The sequence below is a fragment of the Lichenostomus cassidix genome, chromosome 2 (assembly GCF_008360975.1).
Source record: "Lichenostomus cassidix isolate B80296 chromosome 2, HeHo_3.0, whole genome shotgun sequence".
Lineage (NCBI taxonomy): Eukaryota > Metazoa > Chordata > Aves > Passeriformes > Meliphagidae > Lichenostomus > Lichenostomus cassidix.
This window is the reverse complement of record NC_139482.1, coordinates 42070189-42086357: the sequence shown is the minus strand read 5'-3', so window position 1 is coordinate 42086357 and position 16169 is coordinate 42070189. Positions and strand designations below refer to the sequence as shown.

Here is a 16169-nt window from a genome sequence, read left to right as displayed (position 1 = left end):
CTTATTTTTCCAAGTCAGATGGTGTTGGCACTCTCTTGTGAAGAACACCACATCAGATAGTCTGAGGGGTTACTCCTGATGGCAATTCCTGTGCTAACTCAGATGCAGCTGCATTCACAATTACATTCAGTTTAGGGAACAGAATAATCCTCTGTATTTTGTCAGTGTGTGTAGTACAGATCTGATGGGTCTCACCTGAGTACTGGAGCAGGGATGAAAGAAAGGATGAGTTTGTGCTCTTTCTTGGAGTGAATGACTGAGCTATTCCACAAAGAATGCTACACAATAAAAATTAATCCAACTCTTTTGTAGTGGCTAGTGACTAAATACACAACTGTTTAAAGAAGCATCGGGCTGTCTGTTCAGCCTTCTTTGCAGCATATCCTTCTATCCAGAGGAGACTCCAGAGTGTGGCTGGGGAATGAGACGGGACAGAGACGCCAGAAAGATGAAAGCTATTGGATTAGCATTTTTGTCCCAGGGCTGCAATAGAAATCTTTAGTAAGCAAAACCCAGGCGTGAAAATCACATTGTAGCTTGAAGATGAAGTCCAATTTTGAGCCAAAATTCAACCCCTTTAGCGGTCTCAAGGCCAAAGTAAGCAAAGAGACTCTCCAATTCTCCATTTTCAGGGTGTTATCAGCACATAGATCCCTCTGCTGGATCCTCTGTACATGAATGAATTGGATCCAGAGCACAAGCAGAAGCTCATGTCAGAGCACTGCTGTAGGTCATGTTTTAAGACAACTTTGCCAGTTCCAAAGTCAAAGATTAAAGGAAAATCTGACTGGAGGAATGCTGACACATTCTGAAAATTTGGAGGTGAAAGGAATCTGGGCTTCTTAAATAAACGATATGTTGTGAAAGTAAAACTGCAAAATGCCACTCTTCTCTGTGGAAACCTTGAGGCAGGTTCCCATCTTTGAATCTAACTTGTAGACTATATTCCTCTTCTGTTTACTTTTACAAGACATAATGATACTCTGCCTAGCAAAGAAGGTCCATGCAAACTCCTCTGAGCTATTGTCTTGGTTTGAAAGACAGGTGTCTGTTAAGGAAGGTGGGAACCTCCCTTAGAATAGAGAATATGACAACGCCCCCCTTCCCTCTGAATTATTGTAACTTTGAAATCAAGGGCTTTCAGACAAAGATATGGGAAAAGGAATAGCAGTTCTTTATTAGTATCTATAACAAGGCTAACAAACAACAACAGCAGCAACAGCAAACAAACTAGAAAACTGGGTGGCAGCTCGCTCTGGGCTGCCAGGCACCTTCCCTTGGTGCAGTTACACTCACAGCCAGCAGGGGCGCTGTTGGCTCCCGGCCGGGCAGGGCAGGGGCGCTGATTCCCCCCGGCCGGCAGGGGGCGCTGTGGCGCGAGGCCAGGACAGCTTCCCTCAGGCAGTGATGGTGGATGAGCTGCATGGCAGGATGGACTGCAGCCGGAAACCTCAGAGCAGCAGGCTGGAACAGCAGAGCTCCCTCACCCGGGACAGCAAGAAAGAGGTGGTAGAAACTCCGCAGGTGTGGCAGGAGCCGGTGTGTGTCCCAGCAGGTGTAGCAGAAAAGCAAGCCGAATCAGCGGCAGGAAGGCCACAGGGCTAGGGAGCAGCAGCTGGACTCCTCCATAGGGGGAAGGGTCTCAAGTCTCCCCTGAAACACCCAAGTGGATGGTACAGGTCCTCCCCAGTCAAATTTGGCGTTAATGAGGTCCCAGTTCAAACGGCTGCTCTTACAAACCAAAGCTCACCTCGTAAGGAAGAAGGGCAGAGCTGGCCTGCGGTGGTCACAGAGAACCCTCTCATAGCGAAGCAGGAGCTCGGCTCTCCCCTCCAATGCCCGGCGAGCTAGGAGAGTCCAGGTGCTGTAATTCCCTGACCCCACCCTGGCTACATCTTTTTTCTCTTAAGTACTGATAGGGTATTTTATCAACAGATGGGACAAAATTCTCTAAGAGAAAGAAAACAAAAGGAAAAATCCCAACCTCCAACAGCTATAAACATCTGATTCTGCTGATGAGACTGTTATAGACAAATTTATGCTACAGAACATTTCTTCAAATAGATAGATGTGATGTGTGACCATTATAGCTATAGTCCAAGCCTTTTAACTGTGGCTTTGGTTCTAGGATTATTAACTACTGGTAGGATTACCCACCAAAGTGGTCTTAGTTCTCTGGTCACCACATAATCTGCTCACTGACAGTCTTCCTGTAGAATAAGGAATGGAATAAGGAACCACAGGCAGCACTCTGAGACCAGGCAGCCTCAGACAATAATGCCCCCTACTGATATTTGAACAATTCCAGGTGAAAGAGATGTCTCAAAGAGCTGGCAATGGCAGCAAGGCTAATACAAGTAGCAAGAATCTGCGTGAGGAGCACAGACAGGCAGCTTGAGGCTCTGGGCAATTAAATGCATGGCATGGATGAAAGTAACTGCTCAGAAAAAAAAACAGATTTTAGGAAAAGGATGGTTTGAAGATCTTGTATTTTAGGGTGAAGGAGCTTCACTAGCTGAAAGTTAAACTTAGGTGTTTCAGCTGCCACAGAAGTCCAAGAACTGTCTCATCCAGGCCAAGGGAACTGTGGGCATGGGATGCTTAGGAGCTGCAAGGGCACCATGAGCACAGCTCACACTGAGACATCTGCAGACACACACCATGGTAGATATTACATGGTAGATATTACAGACTGTGGTCATCTCACTTGGAGGGAAATTGAGATGAGATGGCAGTGACAACCAAGGTGTAATCATGTACAAGTAGGCAAATTACTTAATTTCTAATTAGGGTTTCTGTAATGTCTGAGTCCCATTACCAGCCCAGCAGTTATAATCCTCTACAGCCAAATGCTGGCAGCAATGTCATTTCCTATGAACCACTACTTGTAACAGCTTTACTGAAATTTGGTGTTTGAAACTTGGGTTGCTCTATATTATGTTCCATTATTATATACAGAACAGGTGTTTCCAGTGCTTCCAGGGGAAATCATTTTATGTTTTATACTGAGTATCTGTAACCTAGGAGTTACAAATTTGTATTTTTAAAATTAAAATAAAGCTCAGGTATTTGAGCAAAAAGACTGCTTTTTAGTTTCCTCATCTTCCCAGGAACACAGACAGCCATTCTGTTACATCCATTGAGAGCCAGCCTTGGCTCAGAAGAGCACCCCTGTAAACTTCCTGTGAGATGCAGTCAACTCTGTGGCTCAGTGGAAGTTGCTGTACTTCCACCCACTCACCTTCAGCAAGCCTTAAATCGTCCTAGGAGCCACATCTGTGCAAAAAGTACAAGGATGAATGTCGCTGTTGAGCAGCTAGCAGAGTAATGAAAGCACCAGTTCTCAGTGGCAAGAAGGAATGACCTTTATTGTTTTGATTTCATCACATATATAGAGTTCTCAAAAGTCACCCAGATTGGTCAGTCAGAAGCCTTCCCCCAGGCCTGATTGGCCAGGCCTGCACTGTCCAAGTTCTGGGACACTGTTCCAATAACATCCAAACTTATCTTTATTTATAAAACACAAGAAGAGTTCTCGTGGGAAAAACCTGTGCTAGCCACAGATGAGTATGTAATTTGCTTGTCACACATGTATCCATGGTCTAGGAGGGAAGAACAGCCTTCTCAGCCACAGAAAAGCTGCTTGCTCTCTGGTGCTACCCTTAGGTGAGTTGCTTCCTAATATAGACACAGCCTGTGCTTCCAAACAGCTTCTTCCTGCCTATAGACTTGCTCAGAGATTCAAGGTAACTTCCTGCTAAGTTTGCTGTGGCAGCCTGTCAGCATCAGACAAAGACAGCATTTGCAAAAATAACGAGACACCTAAAGAAAGCTGAAAAGTGAGGTTGGATTTTACTATTACCACTACCCTAAAAAGACTCTGTATCAGTGTGCCCTTGGGAATACATTCAGATAGTAAAATCCAGTTTCCTTATCATGTGCAGTAAACACTGTGAAGTTAAAACCCTCGGTGACTTCTTATGCTTTTTTCACTGGATTTATGTCAGCAAAATAGCATGGAAAGTATATTCAAGTGGTTATTATGCACCACTCTGATCAGGCCACATGAAGTTGTATCTGGCACCTTGTATGCAAAGGAAATCTGCTTTTGATGGGAACTAATGTATGGTTAATTTGCTACATTAGCATGTGATAATTAGTACGCAGGGCTTATGATGTATTACAACTACATCTTAGTATGCATGCATGCAAATAGACACATAATACATCAGTGTGTTAAATGCAGGCATCTCGAGGACAGAAGGTGATATAAACAAATCTAAGCAGAAGTTTTGGACACAGAATGAGGACTGCATAATGAATGCCTCAATTTATAGTCCAATAACATATTATATATTCCTCCGCACACCCTGAACAGCGTGCATGTATTAAAATCTCTAATCTGTCTGCTTTCATATTCCTGAATATATTAGGACTTTCTGTGGTTCTTTCTTTTTAAATTGCACAATCCAGGGTCAATTAAATAGTTGCAGCTTGAAGATGCACACTGTGGCTGTGTCAGAGCAGGACATCTCATCACTCTCAGTTTTGTGCCTCTGTAACCATGGTGACTTTGTGGCTGCAGCTTTCCCCAGACTTGGTGTAACCTGGGGTGGATAAAGCCATGCTTCTCCGTCTGGTGCGGATGTCACGTACAGGATCTCTTAGGATACATTTTTAATTACTATGTTCTCTTAATTACTCCTTCTGATTTCCCTGGTGAATTGCCTTTCTCGAATTTCAGTGATTCATTGTAAAACCAAGTGATATCTTTGCTATCTTCAGGCAAGAAAAATCATCCCAGACCTCTGGACCTTCTCAAGGACAATACTTGCCTGAAAAGCAGTGCAACCTGGTGTTTTGTGCTTGTGGCTACAGACCAAACGCAGTGTTTTACAAGTGCAGATTTCCTTCCCTTATCTACTGGCCTTGCCAGACCTGGCCTTGCACTGGAGAGTGTGGCCATGCTGTCTGAAGTGGCCTTCGAGGGCAGCCCTGCTTTGGCTGCAGGCAGGCTGAACTCTAAGTGAGCTCCATCACAACATCTCATCTCAGGGAGCTACAAGCACTGCATGGTGGTGACCCCAGCAGGAGTGCAAAGGTGACACATGATGGGGTGTAAGGACAAAGGAGGGTGTCAGCACCCCCTTGGCCATTTGGTTCCCTCCACAACTGTCAGGCACTTCAGAGATGGACTCATGCCGGTGGGACATGGTGCTGTAGAAAAGCAGTCTTGGATGTGCTCGGGGCAAGGGGAAGCTGTGGGGTGCCCAGCACACACATCCCACTCGATGGGAGCTACAGGCAGCAACCTGTAAGTCTGCAGTGTGTAAATCTCATCAGCCCCTGCTGAGAGGGCGTTAACCAGGCAGTGTCCCCATCACCACACTCTTTCTTGATTGCTCTGCTACACCACAGTGTGCTGGGACCAAACAACTCTGGATTTAGCCTCTTATTTGACAGGTACATAGCTAAGACCTGTGATTCATCCCTTTCAAGCAATCACTTCTCCTGGTGCGTTAAACCCACCCCTGGGCAGAGGTCCAGGTGGCACAAACCCTGTACCCTGGGCAGTCGGCACGGACCATACACACATTTTACAGCCACACAGCTTGGGACTGAGCAGCTGGGGAGGGGCAGTGCCAGACTGAAGTGGGGGTTTTCTCCCAGTATATCTGGGAGGCTTGTCTTCCACTTTGCCTTCATGAACTTCATTAACACCATAGGTTAATCAGCATTTAACAGAGCACCCATGTATTCTTCCACTTAAACTGCACTAAACACAAGCTGTAACTGCACTGTTTCTTTTTCCTACCTGGGCAGTTATATATCTTCTTTTTATGAAGTCATCCTTAGCTGAGCCATCACTGTAAATAGCTGAGCCTTTGAGGTGCATTATTTATCACCGTCAGATGTTTAGCGCACGAACCCGAGCAGCAGGCGGCAATCGGATCACCTCGCTCGCATGGGATGAGGGGGATTTATGGTCAAAAGCTGTGCCATGGAAAGAACACGGAGTACTTGTTAATTAAGGACAAGCAATTGAAGACCAGTACTGCTGCATTTCTGACAGAGGGCAGCATTGAGGTTTTTATAATATAAAATAAAACCCCGACAAAACACTTGGCTCTCCAGTGATTGCGCAGTTCAGAAAGAAAAGCTTATCACTCACATTTTTCAAAAACTGTGCTATCAACTGGCTTTTAACTAGAATTTCCTTTTAAAGCTGGCTATTTTTTGGGACTATTTTGGCAGGGGGAGGGCAGGGTTGGGGTTGTTTGCTCACAGCTTCATTGAAAATGCTGCTTTCTGGTCTGCCCCTTGCTGGGGCTTTGCTGCTTCTCTTCTACCCAGTGCCATGAAAGTCACCAGGACTACATACTACCTGGGCAGCCTTGTAAGGCAAACATGTCCTGTAACATCCAGCTGCTGTTCCCCTGTTTTGGGGGCCTGTGGAAAGGAAGGATCTAGGGGTACTGAGAAATCATCTGAGGAGCCACTAGCTCCTGCTGCAGACAGCAGTTTTGTGAACCAGCTTTGGCTTTGAGTCCCTTTCTCACTAAAAGCCTCTGTTCCCTGCTGAGTTTTGGTAAGACCAGAGAGCTGTGAGGCATCCCCACAGCTGGAGCAGGAGGGGATACTGCTGAATGGCACCCGGGGAAAATGGCTGGGCTCAGGAAGTTTTGAAGGGAGGATTTAGCTGGTGCAGTGTTCGTAGACACTGTGTCTCCCTCTCTGTTGTCTGTTAGAAACACATTTTTTTCCTTTCTCTGCCAGCAAGGAATCCATTAATTTAATTCCTGAGAAATGTAATTTATGATTAGAAACAGTCCTTGATATGGGAGTTTACAATGAAACCTGTATCTAACTTTCTGGTGTTCCCAGCCTGTTGCATTCCTGGGCTCTGGCTGCACCTCCATTTGTAGTTGAAAGGAGGTAATTCCTATATGAAATTGCTTGAAGAGTGGGTGCACCATGGCTTTGAGTGGGCAGTTGGAAACTTGCCCACTTAGGAGGCATTTTCCAGTAAATGTGGATGTGTCCCAAAAATGGTGGGTGTGAAAGTCGGTGTGTTATCTGGGGCAATGCCACCTCTCTGTAGGCATTTTCATTTTAAGTTTGGGAAAGAAATGCTGCATATTCCATCTTTGCCCTGTCTCATTGATATTCATTCATTCTCTAGTGGGCTTAATGTTGCTGTCTGCACAGGGGAAAAAATTAAAATAACAAGACAAGGAAATAATAGAAGAAGGAGGTGATTCTTTTTTAAACCTTTCTTGTGAGTGAAGACAAGGATTCATTCGTCCTGAGCCTTTGTTCTGGGAGCCCTCAGCACAGCAGTCATTGGAGCAGGTAGCAGGAACAAGGTATTCAAATGCCTCAGAATACATCTATAAATCATGTCACCACTTTTCTCTGCAGGAGCCAAAGAGTAGGAGGGAAGAGGCATGAGAACAGTGAACAGATCAAACAAGCAACCTTCAGAGGAGACATCAGCCCCACCATGATCCTTGGCATGATGTGAGCATCTTTGAGGGCTCCTGTAGGTAGTTTTATTTGTCTAAAATAGGATGGACCCTAACCAAATATTTATGTGCCTCTCAAGTGGCCTTAAAAATATTTAAAATTCTTTGCTCATGTGGACTGAAAGTCTTCAAAGGAGCACAAGTCCTCTTGACTTGCAAGATGATATGAGCACCTATGTCACTCGTCTGCTTTTGGAAATATTTCTTGCAGTACAGCCAAGGCAGTCTGATGGATATTGTCCAGCTGTCCCAGCAGGCAGAAGTTGTGCAACCCCTCCAGGGCAAAGGCTATTTGGACAATGAAAGGGAAATAAGGATATTCCTGCCTCACCCAGCCATGATTGCCTTAGGAAGGATGCAAATGTCTGTACAGCTTTATCTGGAGGTCAAACGGGACCTGATCAGAGCAGGGTCTGCGGAGGGAAACTCAGCTAAATTGTCAGGTCTCACATGCTGCAGATTAGAGTCCTGGGGCCACTCAATGCTCCTCTGCAGTAGGCTGGGTCCAGGCACTGGGGTTGCTCTCCAGTCCTGGAACCCCTCAAGCTACACAACCAGACAGCCTAATGTGGCCACTGCTGACTGTCTGTGGAACTGGTGGCCAGTTGCCACGGGGTTGCTGTGCCCCCTTCCTGACTCCTTGAGTCCATCATCTCCCTTCCATCCCCTTCACATTTCCAGTTGCTGTCTTTCTGCTGTAGTATTTGCCAGATCTCACTCCACATCTGGTCACCTCTTGTGGCCCAAGGTGTGTCACTGGCTGCTGCTGCTGTCCCTTTAATCACTGCCTACCCCAAGAGGACCTTGAGCAATTGCGTGCTCAGAGCAACATGACATTTTGGCTGTAGCTAACAATAGTTTCCCTACTTTATAAGAGATTTTTGGCTGGGTGAAATCCTTGCAGGCCTGCTGCTTTCACCTATGGATTGCAGTATTTGTACAGAGAGATGCATGACAGGCTTTATGGGTCTGGTTTTTTGGGCTTTTAGGGGCTGTGCTTCATTTGTGCTTTCACCTCCCCTATCTGCCTCTCTACAAATGCATGTCTGGGCTGTGGAGTCAAAAGGTGTTGAAGCTCATGTTAGCCACACCATCTCCTTATGTGCCCTAACTACTCCAGCTCAAGACCAACTTAGGACAGCCTAAATTTGAACCTGCTTATATTTGCCCCTAGAGGGAGAGCAGATAACCCACTTTTATCCTTTGGGCTGTGCAGGAATGGAGAGATCAGAGGCACCAAGGGTTCAACCAAGTATATAACTGTCCATAGCACTACCATGCTTCTGTCTGTCAGATGCATGAGGACTGAGCTTTGCAGAGACCAAACCCAGAACCTCTCTTTATTGTCTGTGCAAATCCAGAATGCTACAGGTTATCTTAACCTTAACCTACCAAATGTTAAACTTTGAGTGGAAAGAAACCTTCTAAAGATGGCAAATGCTTGCAGTTTTGTTGCCAATGTCCTTTATTGACCTGCAGCATTCCTGATGTCATTTTTGCTACATCAAATGCTAGCAAACAGCAACAATACAATTTCACAGATAAAAACATGAATTTTAAACAGCAGCAAAAATGCAGGTTTTTGAGCTGCTGTTCTAGATTAAACACCTTGTAAGTCCCAAATGAAAAAAACAATATTCTTTCCTATTTCATATCTCACCTCAAGATGACTGAAGCATTCATTGAGTGCCCATAACTTACTGTGTGGTTGTAGTAACAAGCAAAGCAAACTGGGCCACGGAAGAGCTGTAATATCAGAGGAAAGCAGAACAGCACCATTGAGCCGATGATTTCATGCCTGGAAGAACAACCCTGAAAATTCACACTTGGAGAACACAGAGGCTGTGCACAGTCAAGTCCAGTGCCAGGGCTAAGGGAAGGGTACAAACCTTTAGCAGACAGCAAATCACCATTTTGTATATGAGCTACCTCCACACCAAGGTGGGGAAAGCTTTGAAGGTTCTTCCCCTGGCCAGCCCAGGCACGTGGTTGTGTGTTTCATCCTGCCTGGCATTCAAGTGGTAGGTGCCAGCAGGAAAATGTGTAAGGGCATTAAGCCAACTTCCTGAGAACATGCCACTGCCTCACCCTCCAGCCAACAACAGCAATCACCTTCAGTGCAACAAACCCGGCTGTGTTGCTGCAGGTACGTACCTCACATGCTCACAAGGGTGCAGGACTTGGCCTCAGCAACCTGCTGGAACAGGCGTGCCAGCATAACTGGGAGATATGCAGATACAGGATGGCTTAAGGCAGTGGAAGTGATGGGAAAGAAGAAGGAAATGTCTTCTGAGGGGAAACATCTGTTCTCTTTACCATTAGCTACAAGTGGTACCCTTTTAATTATTGAGATGCTGGAGCTGGCAGAGATTGTGAATTGACTTGGTAATTATTTAGAAGAGTCCCAGTTGCTGGCAAGGATTCCCATGTAGTCATTTTCTAACTGGATAGAGGGAGAAATAAACTCTTCAAGTATTTATTATTATTATAGGCTGTCAATTATGAAGATTTATTCATTCCTGCTGAGCTACCTCGAGATTTGGCTTTATCACTTCACTGCTGCTGCCACGACACTATTATATATGTGAAAATGTGAAGGTGAGGCATGCTTTTTGAAGTTAGACACAATTCATCTTCCTGAGTTTTGACAGCTCCCCACCATGTACAAGATAACACTGTCTAACACACCGACCATGGCATTACAGCCTGCTTTTCTCAGGTTTGATTAAGCACAGCTTCTTAGCTCACACACTCTAACATCTTTAAGCAAGTTAAAAGTGCAATAAGACACAGTCTTAGTGTTTTCCACAGCTATCCAGACTGCTGTATAAAACACCCTGGTCCATCAGCCTCATATGCTGCTGAGGTCATATTTAAGCCCACTGAAACTGGGATTTCAGTTGGTAAATTCCCCATCTTGCAGAGTCAGGTCCTGAATTTAGGGCAAGTTGACCAAGATCTTCAGGAAATGTGGGTACGTTGGTGTCTTGCTCTGTGTAGCTCATTTAAGCCTGTTCATCGATGCAATAGAGGCTCAGCATAAATCTGTTGTTTTCTGGTCCAAAAAAGAAGTGGCATATGATGCCATTTCCCTCAGGATTTGTGTCCCTTCCCTTCCCTTCCCTTCCCTTCCCTTCCCTTCCCTTCCCTTCCCTTCCCTTCCCTTCCCTTCCCTTCCCTTCCCTTCTCACAGGTACACAGGTGGTGGGATGAAGTCCTGAGTGCCATTCTCACCACTTGACTGGAATGTATGGGAACATACGGGAAAGCAGGCATTTCTGGTCCAGCAAAACCACCCGTTTTCTTTCCCAATGGTGCATCTCAGTTTAGCTTCAGGTGAGAGTCTCACTGAGTTTTTAGAAAAGAGAGCAGCAGTCTCTTACGGTTTTGTTGAGTGAGGGATGGATTTACTGGGGTAGAATTAAGGAGGTAAGGGCATGGGAGTCCCCCTCATTCAGACCTCAGTTGGAGATGCTGTGCCTCAGGAAAACCTTCCCCATCTCTTCCTCCCTGGTTCCCTGTCTGCCTGTCCAGCTGCCTGCTGCACTGCTTGCACTGTCCCCCCAGTTGTGTCCAAAATTTGCTTTCACACACCTCATTTTGGGACCCATCTGAAAGGCAGGGACTGTGAGGATTTGAAGCCCTGCTGTAGTCAGGATACAGAGGGTACCAGCAGTAAGCCTCAAAGGGGTGCAACCCCTCCAGTCCCACCCTGAATCGAGGGCCAAGTTCCTGGGAGGGGGACTTGCCATAAAAATGCTCTTTGCAGTCTCATCCTGAGCAACTGTGACAATTTGGGGCCATCTGCAGATTTGCCACCTCACTGCTCACCTCTTTTCCAGATCATTAAGGCATGCATTAAACACCACCAGCCTTCTGAATGAATTTGTGAGTCATTTCTACAGCTAGCTGGGAGAATTATCCCAGCTCCTTATTTTCTGCCTCCATCTCTGTTTTGCCATGTTTTCCCTCATGTGATGGGGTGATTTCCCAATCACAGTTATGCAAGGTGTGTTAGTCAGGATCCCTCACATCCTGTGCAGAATCAGGGCTGGAATTTCTATGTGAGCCTTTGGGGAGAGTTGCTGCTGCTGTGCTTGCCAACTTCCCAGCTGTGCTGCAAGCTCTTTGCTGCTCATGTCAAGGTTGTGCCATGCAACTCTTCCAGAGGCATGGGAGAGGCATTGGGGGAAGTTTTTCCATTGCTGCTGGTCTGCTTTGCGGCTTTTTGAGGAAGTTGTGCTGCACCTGCAATCTGGGATAGGCAGAACCTGGAAAGAAAATATATAAACAGTAAAACCAGAGCCACTGCCAGGCTGGGCAATTAATTTTATTTATACAAACACCCTCTCCACTCTAGTTTTTGCTGCCCTGGCGCGTGTTCATTTTTTTCCTCCACTCCTCAGAACATTGCGGGGCCATGAGTTTCCCAGCCTTTTCCTCTGGCTGGCCACCAGCCCTGCTGCTGGTTGGCACAAGAGTGATGCCCTCCTGCAGCAGTCCCAGGGCTGCTGTGCAATAGCCAAGGCAGATGTGCCAGGGGGGTCTGCACTATGCACCCCATGTTTCCCCCTGCCTGCCAGTTTGGGAGGGCTGGTCCTGAGCTTGCTGTGAGGGACAAGTAGCTCATTAAACTGCTCACTGTGCTATGCAGCATTCCCACTTGGCAAGGTCATCACTGCAACCTCAAGCCATTCCTCCCACCTGAGGCAGAGGTGGGGGAGAGCCTGTTGGGAAACCTTCTGTGTGCAAAACCAAGCTTGCTGAAAATACACTATGGGACACAGCCCTGAGGAGGCAGAACAACCTGGGACCAGCTTCAGATTACATCTTCCCTATCCACCAGCCATTTTAAAGAGAGGCAGGAAACCCCAATCAGATGGTTTGTACCTTAACACATGGGATGGATGGCAACCACATCCTTTGCTGCCTTTCCTGGTTGCCAGTGCAGAGACCTGGCATGTCCATGGTTGGCTAGGGCATTGCTTCATCCCAGATCTCAGCAATGAGCGTCGACATGGGCAAAGCACAATTGTTTCTTCCCAGCATCCAGCCACTTGGAGGAGCAGGCATTAGAAGGGGACAGGAGGCAATACCCCATCATCAGCTGTGGGATCTCTTTGGGTGGGTGGTGGGGAGTGCAGAGCCCTGGCTGCAGGTCTCTGCTGGAGCAGGGGGATGTTTGCAGCCCAGGGTGTCAGGGTTCAGAGGACTCTCCAGCCCAGCTGGGCTGTATTTTTTTTGGATGCACCAAATGGAAAATATTAGCCTGTAGACAAAACAGATGCTGTGAGGAGGAGCGTGGGGTGGTATGCCCGCTGCAGGAGCCGGGGCTGGAGCAGCAAGCTCCCCACATGGCCAAGCTATGCCAGTTATGGGCTGCTGGGGAGCGATGCTGGCACCATCCTCAACCACCCCACTCTGGGAATAGCTTTTACTGCTGCAAGTCACCTGAGAATGCTCCATGGAAAAGTTTAAAGGTGAAAAGTCCTCTTTGCCTTCCCACCGCCTGCTGAGGATGTCGGGGAAGGGCTCAGTGTTCATCTGCCTGTCTCTCAGGAGATAACCAGGAGGTGGCCAGCAGTTAGCCTCCTGGTCTAAAAATGGCTCTCTTTTATAACAAACATCCCACTTGTCTTTGGCAGGTAGTGACCACAAAGCAGGAGGTCTAGTGCACAAGCAGCACAGGATTCATCTCCCTGTGTGATAAATATAGAGCTGGAACCTGCATCACACTGGAGGTGACAACCTAGAGCAGCCCCACAGAAACACAGGGGGAAAAGCACAACTCTGGGCATGCATCTCAGGCCAATTTTCCATAGTGCTTTTTGTCTCCTACTTTAAATAAAACCCAGAATTCATTAATTCAGAGCCTCTGTTTTTCTGTACCATCTGCTTGTGGGCCAGCATAGCTGAGAGTACCTGGAGTCAGCTCTCCTGCCACCTGCTCCCGCTGGGTTTTCCTCCTCTAGCAAAGCTTTAACCTTTGGTTTGCAGCCTGCTCAAATGTGGTTCATTATTAATTGGCTGGAAAAGTGGGGCCACTGCAATGGACTTTTGGAGCTCCTCCCTCCCACCCGTCTCCTTGCATGACCTGGCCGAACAGGACAGGCAAAGCATGTCTCCAAGCCCAGCCAGGGAGGATTACAAAGGAGGGCCATGCTGCATGGCATCTGACAGCCCCTGCCTCCAATGTCCTCTGCGAATCCCCATCTGGATGCCAGAACTGATGGAGGGTCCTCAGGAGGAGGTACTGATTTTGGGACAGCCTTGTTTCTACCTTGCAGGGCAGCACAGCCTTTCTCATGCTCTGGTTTTACCAGGCTAGACTCTGTCTTGCTCCCTTGCTGATCCATCCATGTTCAGGCCAGAAGACACCATCCCATAATCTGGTTTTATCTTCTCACAACTCAGCTGTAAATGTTCACCCAGTGATTTCTGCACTGCGTTCACAAGCACTGCCAGAGATAGCACCTGGCTTTTCAGAGGTACAGACCTGATTCAAAGACTTTGAGCATCATTACAAAATTCTTTGGAATCTCTTCAAAAGGCTGTAAATAATCCCTGTGTCTTCTGCAGATGGGAAACACAGCTTTTTGGCCACCCATCCTGACATAGGGCATGGCAGACTGCATGCACAGCCCCGGTCGATGCACGCCAGCCCCCATAACAGGCACCACACCTCCAGCACAGTGCTAGTGTGGAGCACAAAAGAAAACAGCAAACCACCCCTCCCCCAGAAGATGAGATCAGGATGTTTCCATCCCGGTCTTTCAGGAAGGGGAAAAGCAGCAGCTCACCATCTCAAATCACAGCCCAGCCGGTGGGGCTGCCAGGGAGGTACTTGCCATACAGTGCCCCAAGGCTCCGTCTCCAAACCTGGGGCCAAGTCCCTGCAACGTGTGGTGCCTGCACAGCCAACACCCCTTGCTGCGGGTGCCACAGCCCTGCTGGGGGGACCAGGGGCTGGGGCATACTGTCTACAGCTCTCCAGGAAGCGCTGGCTGTCCAAAACAAACTTAAAAACCAATCTTCCCAGCTAGCCTTCTGTTTGTAGTCTGGAGAGAACTTTTGGGTACAAAAAACCAATCCCAAAGACCTAAAAATAACCCTGAACTTCTTCAATGGGGCAGTTGTGTTTTGAGATATGTAGAATACTATCGAACACTGAGACCTCCTGCTAAAACTGTGAGGGAGATGGAAGCCCCTGAACTCCTTTTCTCTTGTCACCTGAGCTGCCCTTCAGACCCGGGGGTGCTTTTATTCCAGCACATTCCAGGACTCAGTGGGCTCATGCTTCACGTCCTGCTTGACTGCGGCAAGGACACACAGTTGTCATTGATATTCTCTGCTTCTTCTGCGTCAGAGAGCTCTGCTTTGTTTCTCTTCCCAAGCCTAGCCAGGGAATACATAAGCAATGTTTAAACAAGCAATGGATATATTATTTTATTGAAAGGATAAAAAAAAAATAAATTAAAGGACCCTTTTGTTTTATAAACCTGAAGGTTCTGGCTTAGGCTCTCTGACAGTATCCCTTCAGCACAAAGCAAACCTAGAAGAAACATGACAAGGAGATATATGAGCAGCTTGAACACTCTGCTCAGTTTAAAGCTATGTGTTATTGCAGGTCTGAAACGTTATTTCTGTTGGATATACAAAACCTTGCTCTTCTTACAGATTTACTTCATCACTCTTCTCAAGCTTGTCTCCAACAGCAGGTTTCTGTGCTTTGTCTCCAGAGTCCAGAGCTCAGTCATCTCACCAGGGCTGATATCACCATGCTTTGCTCAGCTGAGTGCACCCAATGTTTTTGCCAGTCGCCTGCTGCTGCTCCAACCCTGTTACAAATGCCCATTTCAGGAAGAGAAACCTGCTTGCCTGGCTGGAGCAAAAAGAAAAGGCTGTTCTGAACTGGGGGAATGAATAACCATCCCTTCTTTTATGCTAGTAACTTTAAAAGGCATTAAAATAGAAGGCTTTCAGGACAGAAAAATCGTCATTGCCAGGCTGCAGATGCCACAGAAGGTGGTTTCATTATGAGCAAAGGATGTCTGGAAACAGATATTCCTTTTAACAAATACTCCAGTCACTGTCTTGAAAAAATCAGGTCTGTCACCTGCTCTGCTCACCTGTGAATGTGCATTGCCTCCAAATTCAGAGTTTCGTAGATCATTATATGGTCTACAGTGGGGCTGCTGTCTGCAGAGAGCTGAGGATCCTTGACCCCTGCATGCACACACACACACACACACACACACACACACATACACACACACACACACTCACACTCTCATGTCACATGAAATCCCAGAAAAACAGATGGTGCTGTAGTAAAGCCATGATAAACAGAGTTATTTACATACACAGGCAACTCCAGCTCTCATTAAAAATAAATTAAGTAAGGAGACCCAAGATGCAAGCATCTCTCCATCTCTGGCTCCAGGCACTCCCAGCATTGTTGATGCCTGAGCCTGGGATGCTGCTGCAGTGCCAGGTAATGCTGAAGCCTGGGAACACCAGATTTGCATTTCACAATTTGAGATGCAGTGTGCGCCCAGGGCTTCAGTCTGAGCCCATCTCAGAAACCAACAGAACAGAAACCCAAGGAACCCAGCAGAAACCAAAGGAAATTATGCTTTTCTT

General features: G+C 46.9%; 1 long non-coding RNA gene across 1 annotated transcript; it reads left to right on the top strand.

Moving 5' to 3' along the window:
- Positions 1–7419: 7419 nt before the first annotated feature.
- Positions 7420–13371, top strand: LOC146441217 (uncharacterized). Its single transcript, XR_014850426.1, has 3 exons — positions 7420–7521; positions 10018–10124; positions 13172–13371. It is a non-coding gene; the product is annotated as an uncharacterized LOC146441217 (long non-coding RNA).
- The last annotated feature ends 2798 nt before the right edge of the window (positions 13372–16169 follow it).